The 14,705-nt window shown below is 38.0% G+C and overlaps 1 long non-coding RNA gene across 1 annotated transcript; it reads left to right on the top strand.

Annotated features, from left to right (window-relative positions):
- The first annotated feature begins 5,119 nt into the window (after positions 1-5,119).
- On the top strand, positions 5,120-10,353 carry LOC110735706. The gene is made up of 6 exons (XR_002514155.1): positions 5,120-6,129; positions 7,494-7,640; positions 7,729-8,441; positions 8,527-8,666; positions 8,786-9,232; positions 9,607-10,353. It is a non-coding gene; the product is annotated as an uncharacterized LOC110735706 (long non-coding RNA).
- The last annotated feature ends 4,352 nt before the right edge of the window (positions 10,354-14,705 follow it).

Here is a 14,705-nt window from a genome sequence, read left to right as displayed (position 1 = left end):
CTCGGACCTCCTCGTGCCGAGGCTTCTTGGCAGGCGGCTCCGACGCCTTAAACTGTCCTGGACGGACAAGAACTCTTCTTCCACCAGCCATGTCTTCGGCAGTGGTTTCGGGAGAGGGAGCAGCTTCTTCTTTCTCTACTTCTTCCTCTTCAGACTATAGAAGAGAAGAGAGAGGGGGCAGGAGGACGTGTAAGAAACAAAAAAAAACAACAAACAAAACAACAAACAGAACAAGCAAACTCAAAGTAAAGGCACGCAGATCTTTCAGCCGAAGCCTCATACATAGCAGTTTAAGAGTACAAACTACATCAGAAGAATATGCATCCGAAGATCTATACTTAGCAAAACATTCTTGCAAGATTAAGAAAAGCTACGTGTAACATGCATACTTAAGAGCTGGAGCTACATACTCAGAAAAATTCTTCACAAGACGAAAGATCAAAATGCTGAAGTTCTATACTTATAGAAATTTCATGCGAATTCAAGTATGGAAAAAATGAAGAAGGATCGTGGACTTACTGAAGGCCCGAATAGTTCTTCGGTGTTTTCCTCGTCTAAACCCTCCTCTCTCTGTGGTTCGGATGGAGGGGTGGTGGATGTGCGATATCACCTCTCGGTGCAGCAGCGGCGGCAGCAGCATCAACCTCCTCTTCAGCTGAGTGAAGGAAAAAGGGATCAAGCTTCTTGTACCAAGGCTTCTGCGCCAGGTATTCGAAGGCGCTGACCACTTCTAGCTTTCTCGGCTGCAGCGTGAGTGGTCGGTCCTTTACGGCGGTGATAACGGGAGTGTTGGTGATCAGCTCCCTTTTCTGGCTGATTCCCAGCACTTCGTAGTTAATACCGGAATTCTCTTCGCAGATCTCTAAAAAATTGTCAGAGCAAAATATTAGTTCAAATGAAAAATTGCGGATTATAGAAACTGAAAAGTAGAAAGTAAAAGCTTCGGCCCCAGCCGAATCACTTACCAACTTGGTATCTTCGGCTGAGGCCGACAACTGCTAACATCTTCTCTTGGAAGATGTAATGACAGCACCGTAGCCAGACAGTGGGCACAGTGGTCATTCGGCCAGTAGCGCCAGGATTTGAAGATCGGCCGAAGAGCTCCATCTGCTGACGATCCGCTTTGGTAAAATCGTCAGGGCCGATGCTAGACATCGGAAGAATCAGGTTTCCTTGTATAGCGAGGTCCCCTAAAATAATTAGGGCGACTCTCGTCCGAAGGGGCTCGCACCCAGATCCATTGGCCCCGCCAAAATTTGTCTGAAGTGTCATTCGGATAGGTGGTCAGGTAGCCCTTCTCATCTTCTATTTGCCACCAGCCGTGACCATGCCATTTGCTCGATTGGGTGTTTGGCGCCAATTTATGCGTACACCGAAAGCAGTGGACACTCGGCTCCAGCCCATAGAAGAGGCATACCCACAGATAGGTCATGACCCTCTTGATGCTAACAGGGGTCAGCTGGGCCAGAGAGATGTTGTACCCGTTCAATACTTTGATGACGAACGGGTGAACAGGAAACCGCAGCCCATTCTGCAGCTGCCGAACGTAAACCCCAATATAACTAGGAGGGGCCCGATAGATTCTCTCCAGCGCCGTGGGCATTCGGCACCAATAGCCATCGGCTTCCATAATGCCGTAGTAAACTTCCAGTTGCTCGGCAAAGCGGTACCGAGCATTATTTTCTAGCCACCAAGAGGATGGCTCGGTCATCAGCAAGCCTGAGTTCTCAGACTCATCAGTCCACTCCTTCTCTTTAAGAGTTAAAGGCCTGGGTCTTGAGGTAGCCCTTCGGCCAGAAGTACTGGCTTTGGCTGCTTCATTTGGAGGGGCACTGTTTAAAGGAATGGCTCTCATTCCCTCGCCACTCGAGGAGGAGCCAACCTCAATTCGGGCATTGGGATTGCGGCCGCTCAGAAACGACATCATTGCTAGAGGACGATTACGTCTCAAAATTAATTGCGGCGCTTCTTCTTCTGAGACACTAGCCTCAGATTCCATTGGTCTCTTTCCGGGATTGCCGGCCATTTCAAAATCGGCGGCGACGTGAAAAAGACGAGTAAAAGGGGAAAAGCTTAGAAAAGGGGGAAATCCGAATGGAATTCGGAGAAAATTACCTCTATCAGACTCGGAATTCGCCGATCTAGTAGTTCGGAGCAACAGATTATGCGGGAAAGCTTCGGAAAATGCAGAAATTAGTGAAAAGGGAAAGTTGTGTTTGCGTGAGTTCGCCGGGAGTAAGAGCAAAGTTGCGAGTGTGGTTTGATTTGAGAATGCCGGAAACAATTATGCAAGAGCAAGTTAAATATCCAGCAAAAAACCCCACTCACTTAATTTCAATTAGCAAACTCTTCAAGTTCTTTCCCAAGCCAATTGCAAACCGCCAAAATTAATTATCCACTAAACACTCTCCACTTCCGCACTATTTTTAATTAAACCGTCATTAAGGTCAATTAACTACCATTAACGGTTATTAAAATCGTACAAATTCTTCAAAAATTTAAATGATTTTCATTTACTTCCCTCCAAATTCCTCAGCAGCTGAAACCCGACCCGTTATCCTCACGAATCGGGTTTGGGGGGCAAGTTGTTTGGGTCCAAATAACTTATTTGGGCCCGGTCCATATATGAAAATCAGTATAACCCACAAGGCAAGGTTCAACCCTCAATCCAACAAGCCAAGTCAGGTAAAGCAAGGCCCAGTTAAATGGCAGCCCATTTAACTCCTCAAGCCCAGTCCACTCAATTGGAGTAAGGTATAAAAGCTCATATTTTTGTACAATTAGATTCATTCACACAAATTGCCTCAAGCGATAAATTATCTTGCATAGCTTTTCTCTCATTACCTTACACACGTACTGACTTCGGCATCGAAGGGGCCTTCCTCGGCACAACTCCTGAGACCAGTTTACGTTTGTTCAGCTGTGCAGGAAATCCTCAATTCGGTCATCACTCAAATTGGGCTTCATCTCCACTCATCCGAAGGACCTGCTGAAGGTCCATTGTTTCATGACCGAAACAAGGAGTATTAATGTAAGTACTTTTACAATGTAAGTGCTTTTATTTTCGGTTTTAATTGATTACGAAAAATTATCACTTAATTGCTTATAAGAGTTATAACTAATGCCATGTTTTTCACATTTATTAATTTCAAAGGTATCATTTAATTAGAAATAAAAGCAAGAAAATAAAGGACATAGAACGAGAGAAGAAAAACTAACCTTCCGCATATTGTACTCTTCCAAAGCAATATCAGCATATCTCTGCAACTGGGCATAAACTGACTCATCGTTTGCCGTAGGCAGGAGCATGAAACCTCCACTGTAAAATAAATAAATATATTTATATATAAAGTTCATCAAAAATAAATCTAAAAATATCAAGTTGTTGAAAAATTTTAGTTGACACATTTTGACTTTTGACTCTATTTATAAAAGTTAGTTTGATGTCTTTTCGTGATTCTTGTTCCCTAAAAAAAAATAATCAATGGAGAAAAAATAAATTGATTAGTTTGATTGACAACCTACAATTTTATGTAAGCATTAAAAAAAACTCTGAGTTTCGTAATTAGGGGTATTTCACAATGAGGTTTGATTCGATTCCCAATTCCCGAAACAACGGTTTGATTTAGGTTTCTAAACAAATCACATTTTGCACTTTGGTTTAGTTTCCAAAATTGGAAACCAAACCTGACCAAAAACCGCAATACATTGTTTCTGGAGACTAGTCTTGATATACTTCGTATGTTTTTTAAATAAAAAACACAATAGTTAAAATTATTTTATATAGGCTAAAAAATATATTTAGTTATAACTTATATGAGGAAAATGCTACGTTCACTTCCACAACGAACTTTGTTGAGTAGTAGTTATTTCTTATACAAGTAGATAGCTCCAGTAGTTAATACATAAAATTGAAAAACATTAAACCAAATCGTTTTTATGCGGTGCAATTTAATTTAGCTTGCCAAAAATGTCAAATTGTACGTACTAAAATGCATTAAACCAAAGCATACAACCAAATTCCCAATACATGAACTAGTTGATCTTGCAACCTATCACCGGGAGTGCAAATGGCTTACCAATTGATCTACACAATTGTGATATTTATTTTGTAACACTAATACCATGTAATAATACCATATTTACAAGGTAGGCTTTTTTTAATGAACAACCAAATAGATGAGACAACAAGTAACATAAACACACTCACAAATATTTTTATTACATTTACAACCACTCATTAATTACATTGCATAGCATTAATCATCATCATATCATTTTATTCCCAAATATATTCAACAATTGCATTAATAAGCTAACAAGATTTACATTCATGATCAATATATTTGACAGTCTGTAGTCAGAAACCTAGGCTTGCGCCCGGTAGGGCACCACCCTGACCGGGCGGCTTTGCTCCTCTTTACCGAGTTCAGTTTTTTTCGTTTTACCAAGAAAACTTTTATTCCTTTCTACGAAGGTCATTTGACATAGTTGCTTATTTAATTAATATGCACTAACACCTTAACCTAAGTGAATCAATTAAATAACATTGAAATTAGTCTACCATTCTCTAAATTATTCAGCATAAATCATTGTATTCAATCCGTCAGATGTTTCCGTGTTTTCTACAAAGGGCTCTCACTACTCTTTTCATCTTTCAACCTTTTTTTTTTGTAGGAAAATCTTTCAACCCCATTTAATTTACTGTAACTAATTTTTTTTATTCACATAAATTACCGTAACTAATTTTTTTATTTATTTATATAATTAAGAAAAAAGATACTTCCTCCATTTTTTATACGGAGTAATATAAATGAACATGTTACTTTAGCACGTATTTTAAAAGAGGTAAACAAACAAATTAGCTAATATAATTTGAACACTAGTATTAGAAACCAATTCTTGATCCCTACACCCGGGTGCACCATGAGCACGGTGCACCCGGCCCAAAACTGACATCCAAATGCTCATTAAACCAAGTCTCGTGAAGCCCAATTAATAAAAAAAAAAACGGAGAACGTTGTGTACAATTAGAAAGATCACGAATTTTTTTTACCATGTGAGTAAAACAGAAAGTAAAAAAAATATTTACCACAAATAAAAAGTAAAATCTTTTCAAATCACTTTCTCTCTCTAAAAATCAAAGTCTCTCTCTACTATTTTCTCTCTGAAAAAAACTAAAACCCTAATAGATTTTTACGCTTAAAAACCATAATTGTGCTTCAAAGATTTTTGAAGATGGTGAAAGAAGATGATATGTAAGTTTAATTTCTTTATTCAAAGTACTGTAATGATGGGTTTCGACGTTTTTCGTTTTTTATTTTTTTTGTTATATTTAAATTTTTTTTTCGGGATTTTTTTTTTGATTTTCAACACTCATACTAAAGATCTGTTGAAGAAACATACAATTGTAGTTTTTTTTTTTCCTTTAATTCGATTTTATTGTTGATTTCGTGTGGCTCAGTGTTTTTTTATTTTTTTGGGTGTTTTTTTTTTTTTTTGGTATAAATCCGTGAGTAATTTGATATGCAATTGATTTTTTTTTTCTCCTTTAATTCGTGCTAATTGCTGATTTCGTGTGGCTGAATTTGTTTTGATTTATACAAAATTGGTGATGTTCTGTATAGATTGTGAGTTATTTGTTTTATTTTGGGATAAAATTTGTTGTATCGGGGACGAGTAGATGTGATAATTGAGTAGAAAAGTGTAATGGGGCATGTTTTCAAAGTTCATAGCCAATAATTTACCCATCTTTTGGTTAAAGGGATATTGGGTATTCCTTTTTACTTTGCCAACTCTAAAACTTTCGATGAGCCTTTGATACAGTAATGGACCTTGATGTAATATTTATGTCCTTTCCATGTGATTTTGTAATATTTGGGCTGAATTTCTTTTAATTTATATAAATTTGGTGATTTTTGTATGGATCCGTGAATTATTTGTTTTTTTTTTTTTTGATGTAGTGTGCAACACGAAGAACAAGATGGTGAGATATTAATATCTTACCTTGAAAAGAAAAAGGGTAAAAGTAAGAGGAAAACTGAAGGAATAAGTAGTAGAGAGGTTCAAGATCCAATTGTGGACCCAGAGATGTTTGAAAGCCATTAATAAAGATATTGCCATTACCAAGTAAGTACATGGTTTGACTATTACAAAATTGCTTTATTGTATCTTTTATTTTGGTTTTATTTGAGATCTCACAGCTATTTTATTTCATTATTGGATTGGTAGTTGTGAACAATAATAGGAGTATTATTTCATGTAGTGAACTTTGTTATTGTACCATGTTAGTTTAATTTGTTCGTTTAATTATAGTGTAATGTTCATAATTTAAAAGTATATGTTCTTTGTACCTTTGAATAGATTTGGATAGTGTGTATTCTTTTTTATAGTTTGAATGTTATTTTTTTAAAGTATGTTTGTTCTTTATAATAAAAAATAGTGTTCTTTCTATGATAAACCTTATCTCAGGTTTGTTGTAAAGCATTATCAATTGCCATATGATCACTAGTTCCTGTATCTAAGCATTATTATACGAACCTAACTCGATCCCATCTCAAAGAATGCCTGTACCATGAGTCACATTTGATCTGTTGTAGTTAGACTAGTACGTAGAGTCGCAGATCGCCATTAAGACGCATAGTTCCCAACTGATGTTGTATGGGATTATCACCAAAACAGAGGAATTATGGATTCTTATATATTATCCCTTGTCATTCTCACCCATTTTGGGCCAAATTGAACTTTTAGAAAAAACATGAATAAGTATCAAAGTAAAAGTGAAGTCGAAAAATTGGTATGATATTTGTCGCCTCCAATCATCAAATGGACACAAATAAAGGTGCAAAATCAGATATAGAATAGATATGGTCATTTGTACAACTCAGAACTTAGATAACTCATTAAAATCATACTATTTTATTTATTTTTTGTCACAAGAAATATTTCTAATGATGGTTAACTTCACAGTTTGCTTGTATGCAAATTCAGAATATGCTGCTTGATTAACTAGGCGCGCGAATCTACTGATAAAATCTAACTGATTTACTAGGCAAATTTAACTAGGCAAAATGTGCTCTGCTATTTAGGTTCTAATATAATGCTTCTGTTTTGGTTTTATTTGAGATCTCACAGCTATTTTATTTTATTATTGGATTGGTAGTTGTGAACAATAATAGGAGTATTATTTTATATAGTGAGCCTTGTTATTGTAACATGTTTGTTTAATTTGTTCGTTATATTGTAGTGTAATGTTCATTATTTAAAAGTATATGTTCTTTGTACCTTGGAATAGATTTGGATATGGTGTATTCTTTTTTATAGTTTGAATGTTCTTTTTTTATAGTATGTTTGTTCTTTATAATAGAAAACAATGTTCTTTTTTTATAGTATGTTTGTTCTTTATAATATACTTATGTGTACATTTTCTATAGACTCAATGTTCATTTTATAAGCATTTAATCTATTTATGCATCTTTAACTTAATATTGAAGAGCTGAAGACGAAATTGAAGTTCCAAAGCAATCTGCTGTAGTAGAGCCTGAAACTGAGGATGAAACCAAACGAGACAAAGAATATGAGGCTGATGATGGGACTAAAAAGAAGCCTTACCGATTTAAACAAATAGCAAGGAAAAAGGGGTAAGGTCATTTATAACTTAGTAGTTCAAATTATTACAGATAAATTATCCTTATAAGCATGCTGAATTTATTTATTTTTAATTTTCAGCAAAAAGATGGGTGGGAAAGTTCAAGATAAACATGAGGAAGAGGAAGTTGATCAATCAGAGACCCGGTGAAGGTTATTGAGGAAAAACCTGAACAAGGTGCTGCAAAATCAATATCTCAGTCTGCAAAATAATCAATTGTTCAGGCTCCAAAGGTGGTTGCAATAGAGAAGAAGCCTAAAATAAAGAAAGCCACGAAAGGAATTGCACAAAGAGATGTAGTACCTTGTGATGATGTTGCTAATGAGGAAGGACCTAGAATAAAGCTGTCAACGAGGCAAACTGTCATGCCTTTGATGCACTTGGTCCAGCAGTTGGCTAACCAAGTTGATTAGCTTCAAGCTATAAAGGATATGGGTTTTGGTGGATTTTTGCACTTGGATTTTCCCCACAATTATCCTGAATTCTTGTGTTGAATTTTGATGCCGTAGGAATGAAATTTAATTTGGATAGAAATAGATCAATTGATGTGAAAGCTGCTGGTGTTCACATGGTATATGGAATACCAAGTAGAGGAAAGGAAATAATGGATGCAAAGGATGGCAATGAAGATCATAAGGAGGTGTTAAATAGTTATAAGAGATACCCTTGGGGAGTACTTCCCAATAATGTGAACAAACTTGTGAGCAAATTATGATGACTGGAAGAGGAGTTTCTTGGTGTTGGTGGTAAACTGTTGCATTAAGAGTATTCAAAATCAACAACCTTATCTCAGGTCTGTTGTACAGAACCGTTTACTAAGTACCTTCTAATATGCATTATCTTAATATGAAGAGTTCTTTAACATTTTTTTTAAGCAGATTTTTGCACACTGCGATCAATGTAAATTGTATTTTTGAATGACTGGTGTGGTTACACCATGGAGAGCCTGATTGAGTGGGTTCTTTGTTGGAAGAGGGGTGTTGCAAGATTTTTCTGTGGACCATTACCATTTCTTTGGGTATGGATGCTTCACTTAGTTAAAATAGTTCATCTATTAATCTTATCATATTTACTATGCATATAATTGTTTTGGTATCTATTTTTTAAATTGAAAATCTATTATGCTATGATTTGCAGGTGTGCTACTTTGATCGGCTTCAAAAGATGACTTTGGAGCAAAGTAGAGAATTCCCTCTCATTAAGGTCTGGACTACTGATCTTATCAAGTATAAATTAGATCTTGAGCTGAGGTTAGGCTTTGGTCTTGGTACTTTGTTGGATAGAGTGCAACCACCAATTAATGTGGACATCCCAATTTCACAACATCTATTAGATGAGAACCAACCAGAGATGAAATAAGACAACAACAGGAGGAAGAGCAGCAACAGGAAAGTAATGTAAACGAACAACTTGGGCAAGATCAAGCACAACAACAAGAAGAATCAGGAGAGCAGCAACAAAAAGAACATCAAAATGGAGGGCAGCAACAAAAAGAACAACCTCAAGGAGAGCAACAACAAAATAAACATCAAAATGGTGGAGAATAACAAAAACAAGAGAAAAAAGTCCCATCTAAGTGTGCAGGTACAATTTATATGTATTTTTTGATATAATGTACTTAACTTTATATGTTATGTTCATCTTAATAAAATATTATGTTCATCGTAGTTCAAAACAATGTTCACTTTGATATAGAATTATATTCAATACGGTATTTTGGTAATATTTTCAACTCTTAATATATATGTTCTTTTGAATTTAAATCAATGTTCTTACATTTTTATCAAATGCTCTTTTTGTCAGTCAATTATGTTCTTTGTATATATAATAGGGATGCATTTCTATTATGTTAATTATTTAAATGTATACTATTTGGTGAATTCTAAAGAAATAGTTTATCGTATTATATCATATAGTATGTGTAGTAATACACCTTTCATTCATTATTAAAATGTCAGGAGTATAATCAAATGCTTCGAGAGGTAATCGAAAGGATTGCTAACACGCCTCTCGAATATCTTGAAATTAGGTGAGAGGTTCCATACAACCTCGTTGAATGAAGAGACCACTATGTACAATCTTACAACCATGTGGTTCAAGTGTGCCAGAGTAAATTTGCCGAATGTAATACAACAACACACACAAAGTAAACATGTCGAGGGAGCATCAATTCTTAGTCAGGACATTGACTTCTTTGCATCAGATTGGTTTGGGAACATGATTGACGATGTTGTGAAGAATGTGATGATGGCTAGTATTCAAGATCCTACACCACCACATGCTCATGTTCATGTTAATGAACCTGATATGAAAGTAGATGAGGTTGTTTTGGAAACAGCAGATGTGGGGGAAGAACAGCTAGAAAGTGAAAAAAGTGAAGGGTATGATCATATTTTTTTAAAATGCTTTTTGATGTATTAACATGGTGCTTATTTTACTATACTATGTATTAGTTTAATTGTAAATGTGGAAGAGGTTGTTGGGTAAAAAGGAGAAAAAGAAAGGGAAAAATGGAGGAAAATAGGTAAATATTCTTTACTTATACTCTATGTTCTTTTTTAATTAGCTATATGTTCTTTTATCAAGGATGTATGTTTTTATTATTATAGTTATGTGTAATCTTTTGTTAATTAATTTTGCAGAGGTTCTCCTAAGACTACAAAGAGAGTTAGGAAGGTGGGACGTGTTTCGGGGTTTTCTGATGTCCTTCGGGAGAGTTACAATTCCGAGACTGAAACCGGACGCCTGTACCTGCAAAACAAACGGATATTCCGGATGATTGAAGATCCGCCTCCAACGGTCAAGTTAATACTTGTTTAAGGAGTAATTAATGCGGAATAATATAATTGAATCTCTCTAAGTGAGAATGTTTAATGTGCGTAATCCCCCTTTATGAGGATTAACGAGCATATTTATATGCCTTGGGATGCGTGCCAATACCTAGGTTTAGGTTAAACCTAGGGCTGACTGGGCTTTCACAAGGATAGGGCCTTGTTGGCCGGTTTTCCCATTTGGCGTGGGTGGACACGTGTCGCGTCGCAATTGGTCCATGGAGGACGAATCTCTGATTGACACGTGGCAGACTCCAATTGGCCTACGTGAAGGACACGTGGCGGAATATGGTTGGTCCACTTGTCAAATGGTGATTGATGGATAAAAATCCACTAATCATTTGCCCTCACAGGTGGCACGTAACTGGTCACGTGTTACCTGTGACAGGTGTCGCACCGTAACAGACGACGGCCTGCTACAGGTGTCACTTGGTGAAAGGCCGAGAAGTTTTCCCGCTCAAATTTTGAATTTGGGAGTGACCTTCGCCTTTTCATTTTGCCTATATAAGGGTGTGTTGACCTCAGTCTTTTTCACACTTGAGAACTTTTGAAGTGAACATTCGGACCCCTGAACTTGCTCTGACATTCTTGACACTTTCTGCTTACCGCCTGCTCTGACAAGTCGGCTGTTTACTCAGAATTTTCAGAACTTCATCAACTTCTCACTCGTTCAGGTAACCGTCGGTTATCTGACTCTTTTAATTTTTCTTTATTTTTTTCCTTTTTGAAATGGCACCACGGAAGCACACGACACGACCTAGGTTAGTGATCAGCCGGTCACCAGGGACGGCTGAATCTAGGACTAGGAGTGCCGCCTGCCCTTTTCCGAACCAATCTTTACTCTTTATACAAAGTCCGACTGTCTCTGTATCTATGCAGAACATAATGGTCAGAACAAAAAGAACTGCTAGGATCACAAACTCAGACGGCTCCTCCTACCAGGTGCCGATTAGTGAGACATCTGACCAGGCGCCAGATGCTGAAGTGAACCAAGGTGGCTTGACCGCCGACAGCTCTGAGGGAGGGCCCCTCTGGGAGAGGAGTGGAGTCGTCCTCTTCGGACTCTTTAGAGGACGAGTCCGAGTCTAGTTCTTCTGGTCATGCTTCTCTATACACAGAGGAGAAAAACAACCGCCTACAAGAGGCGAGGCTTTCTCACGCAGTTGAGAAAGTAGATAATTGGGCGGAGCCATCCGCCTCCTATAGAGAACAAAACATTCCCTACTACTACACAGTTCCGAAAGGCCGGATCAAGGCCATGCAAGAGAAAGTGGGCAGCTTTATTGCGAACCACATAATGGGGCCTGACTTTTTAGTTTTTGTGCCAGACCCGGAGGACACAGTCGTCTGGTCGGTTGGTACCAGCTACGATAGCGCCTGTTTTGGCTGCTATGAGGCGGCCATTAGAGCTGGGCTGCGCTTCCCCCTACATCCGGCTGTTCAGTGGATCTTGGATGGGTATGAGTTGAGGTTATGATAATTAGCCCCAAATTCCTGGTTCAACGTTCTCGGCTATGTGGCCGGGTGCGAACTGCACGGGGTGCAGCCAAACTTCGAGGCTTTCGCCCACATAAACTATCTCAGCCGGACCCCTAAGGTAGGCGGTACCGGCTGGTACCAATTAACGAGCCACCGTGGCTACCTCATGACAAGAGGTAAAGAAAACAGATGGAAAGATTGGAGAAGCACCTTCCTTATATACGTGTTTTATACAATGGTTTTCCCCGGTTTTACTTAGTAATTTTATATGGTTTTGAGCTCTACGGAGCCATTTCTTGCTAACAATCTCTTCTTTAGTGTATTCGATTGTTTTAGTAAGCTTTTCAGGGATATGAAGCGTTTCTAGGCAATTGGACGTGTTTTTAGTAGATTCAGAAGAGTTGATAGCCAAGAACTGCAATTTATGTGGAGTGCCCGACCGGGCATGGCTTGCCCGGCAGACCGGGCAATGAAGAGTTCACAGGAAGAAGCCCAATTCTGAACGGTGCAACGCGCGCCCGATCGGGCAGGCTTCGCCCGGTCAGACCGGGCGATGAAGAAGTCAAGTTATGAAGATGCAATTCTGGAAACGTGTTACGCGCGCCCGACCGGGCGAGGTTCGCCCGGTCTGACCGGGCAAAGAAGGAAAACTGTCGTATTTTACGCAGCCTTCCTCCGCCCGATCGGGCGAGATCTGCCCGGTCTGACCGGGCGATGTTCGAGATTGCGCGATTTCAGCTATTTCCGAATTTCTATCTTTTGGGGGTATAAATACCCTTTTGTAATTAACTTTTAAAGGGAGTTTTTCATTAGTTTTTCTCCTTAAGCCCTAGAAAACTCTCAAGAACCCTAGTTTTATTTCCTTTAAGCAATTTCAATCTTTTAATCCCAGATTAATCAATTGTTCATCAACAATTTGAGTTCTTTCAATTGGAGTAATTGGTATTTATCTTACTTCACTCTTTTCTGATATTCACTGTTCTCTAAATATGTTTTCTTTACTGTTTCTTGTTTTTGAACTTGATTTTGATTTTATTATGATGTGTGAGTAGTTTCCTTAATCCGGGATCTTGCTAAGCTCGATTATGATTGATGTATAAAGTAGATCTTTAAATTCCCCAATAATAATCCCAATTGACATGCTTAATTGATTGTGTTTATGCCAATACTAGATTAGGAATAATTAGTATTGTTATCATCCCTTTGTTCTTATTGCAACGGAAGTTGGGTATTAACGGGATTAGGTTATTCCAATTAAGGGTTTGAAGATCATCACGGAAGTAGATGATTGAATAATTAGGAATCTAGGCATGGTGTTTAATGTCCCTTATTCGCTTGATTCCACGGAAGTAGGCTTGATAGTTAATTTGGGAAGCCATTGATAACTTGGAAGAGACCTTTGGTATTATTATTAGGGATTGCTTTTCTTCTTGTCAATTGATTTATATATTGGGGGTAGATTTATTAGTTTATCAATCATAATCGTGGTAATGCTTGATCTTGGATGCTTTAGTTTATTGATTAATATTTCCTCTAGTTAATTGTGTTATTTAATATATTAGTTGATTATTATCATCCATTATTGATTGGTGACGTGCTTAGTGATTAATTGAGTCTGATTAATTGAATGAACCATAGTCTCTTGGGATTCGATCCTTACTTGCCCTACTACACAGTTAGAAGGAATAGTTAGGTTATTTTTGTTAGGTACGCGATAAGCCTATCAAATTTTGGCGCCGTTGCCGGGGACTAACGGTTTCATATTGATTTTCCGTGATTCGTTTTTACTAAGCGTTGTTTGTTGCTTCGGCTATTGCCTCCTGTGTTTTTGATGTTCTTTGCCTAGTTCTTTGTTGTATGCAAACACGTCGCTCAGGGTCAGACGACTTAGTGCCTCTCGATTCAGAAATTGAAGCGACTGCAAGAAGACGAAGAAGTAGAAGAAGAGCAGGTAACAGAAATATGGAAGACCAAGCAACAAAGTCTCTTTTGGAGTACGGTATCCCTGACACAACAACCGGACTCCTTTCTAGCATTGTTAGACCACCTATCACCGCTCAGAATTTTGAATTGAAACCGCAGTTTATTCAATTCATATCCAATGATTCATTTGCTGGCACACCTCTTGATTGCCCAGTGAATCATATAGATGGTTTCTTGGAAAAGTGTGACACTATGAAGCTGAATGGTGTTACAGATGATGCTCTTAGACTTCGCCTTTTTCCATTCTCATTACGGGATAGGACGAAGGAATGGTTAAGAGATGAGGGTTCTGGTTCCTTTGATACATGGGATAAACTAGTAAAAGCTTTTCTGGTCAAGTTCTTGGGACAAGAAAAGACTGCAAGATTAAGGAACGAGCTATCCACTTTCAGGCAATCAGATGAAGAATCCTTATATGACGCATGGAGGAGATTCAAGAGATTACAGAGACAGTGCCCTCATCATGGCATACCTGAATGGATGTTAATCCAAACCTTTTATAACGGTCTAACCCATGAATTCCGGATCTATATCGACGCCGCATCTGGAGGCTCCCTTTTAACTAAAAATCCAACCGAAGCAAAGGAGCTGGTTGAGAAGATGTCAGCCAATGACAACTATCACCCAGGCGGCCGAAATAGTGTCAAGAAAGGAGGTAAATTAGATGTTGATGCTCTAACTCTTTTAACTAGTTCTGTGCAGGCACTTTCAAGCAAGTTCGATAGATTACAAACTGGATCTTCTAATAATGTGCTAGAAACTTG

This window comes from Chenopodium quinoa, unplaced genomic scaffold (genome assembly GCF_001683475.1).
Source record: "Chenopodium quinoa cultivar QQ74 unplaced genomic scaffold, ASM168347v1, whole genome shotgun sequence".
In the NCBI taxonomy this organism is placed as follows: Eukaryota; Viridiplantae; Streptophyta; class Magnoliopsida; order Caryophyllales; family Amaranthaceae; genus Chenopodium; species Chenopodium quinoa.
This window is presented reverse-complemented; position numbering and strand designations above follow the sequence as displayed.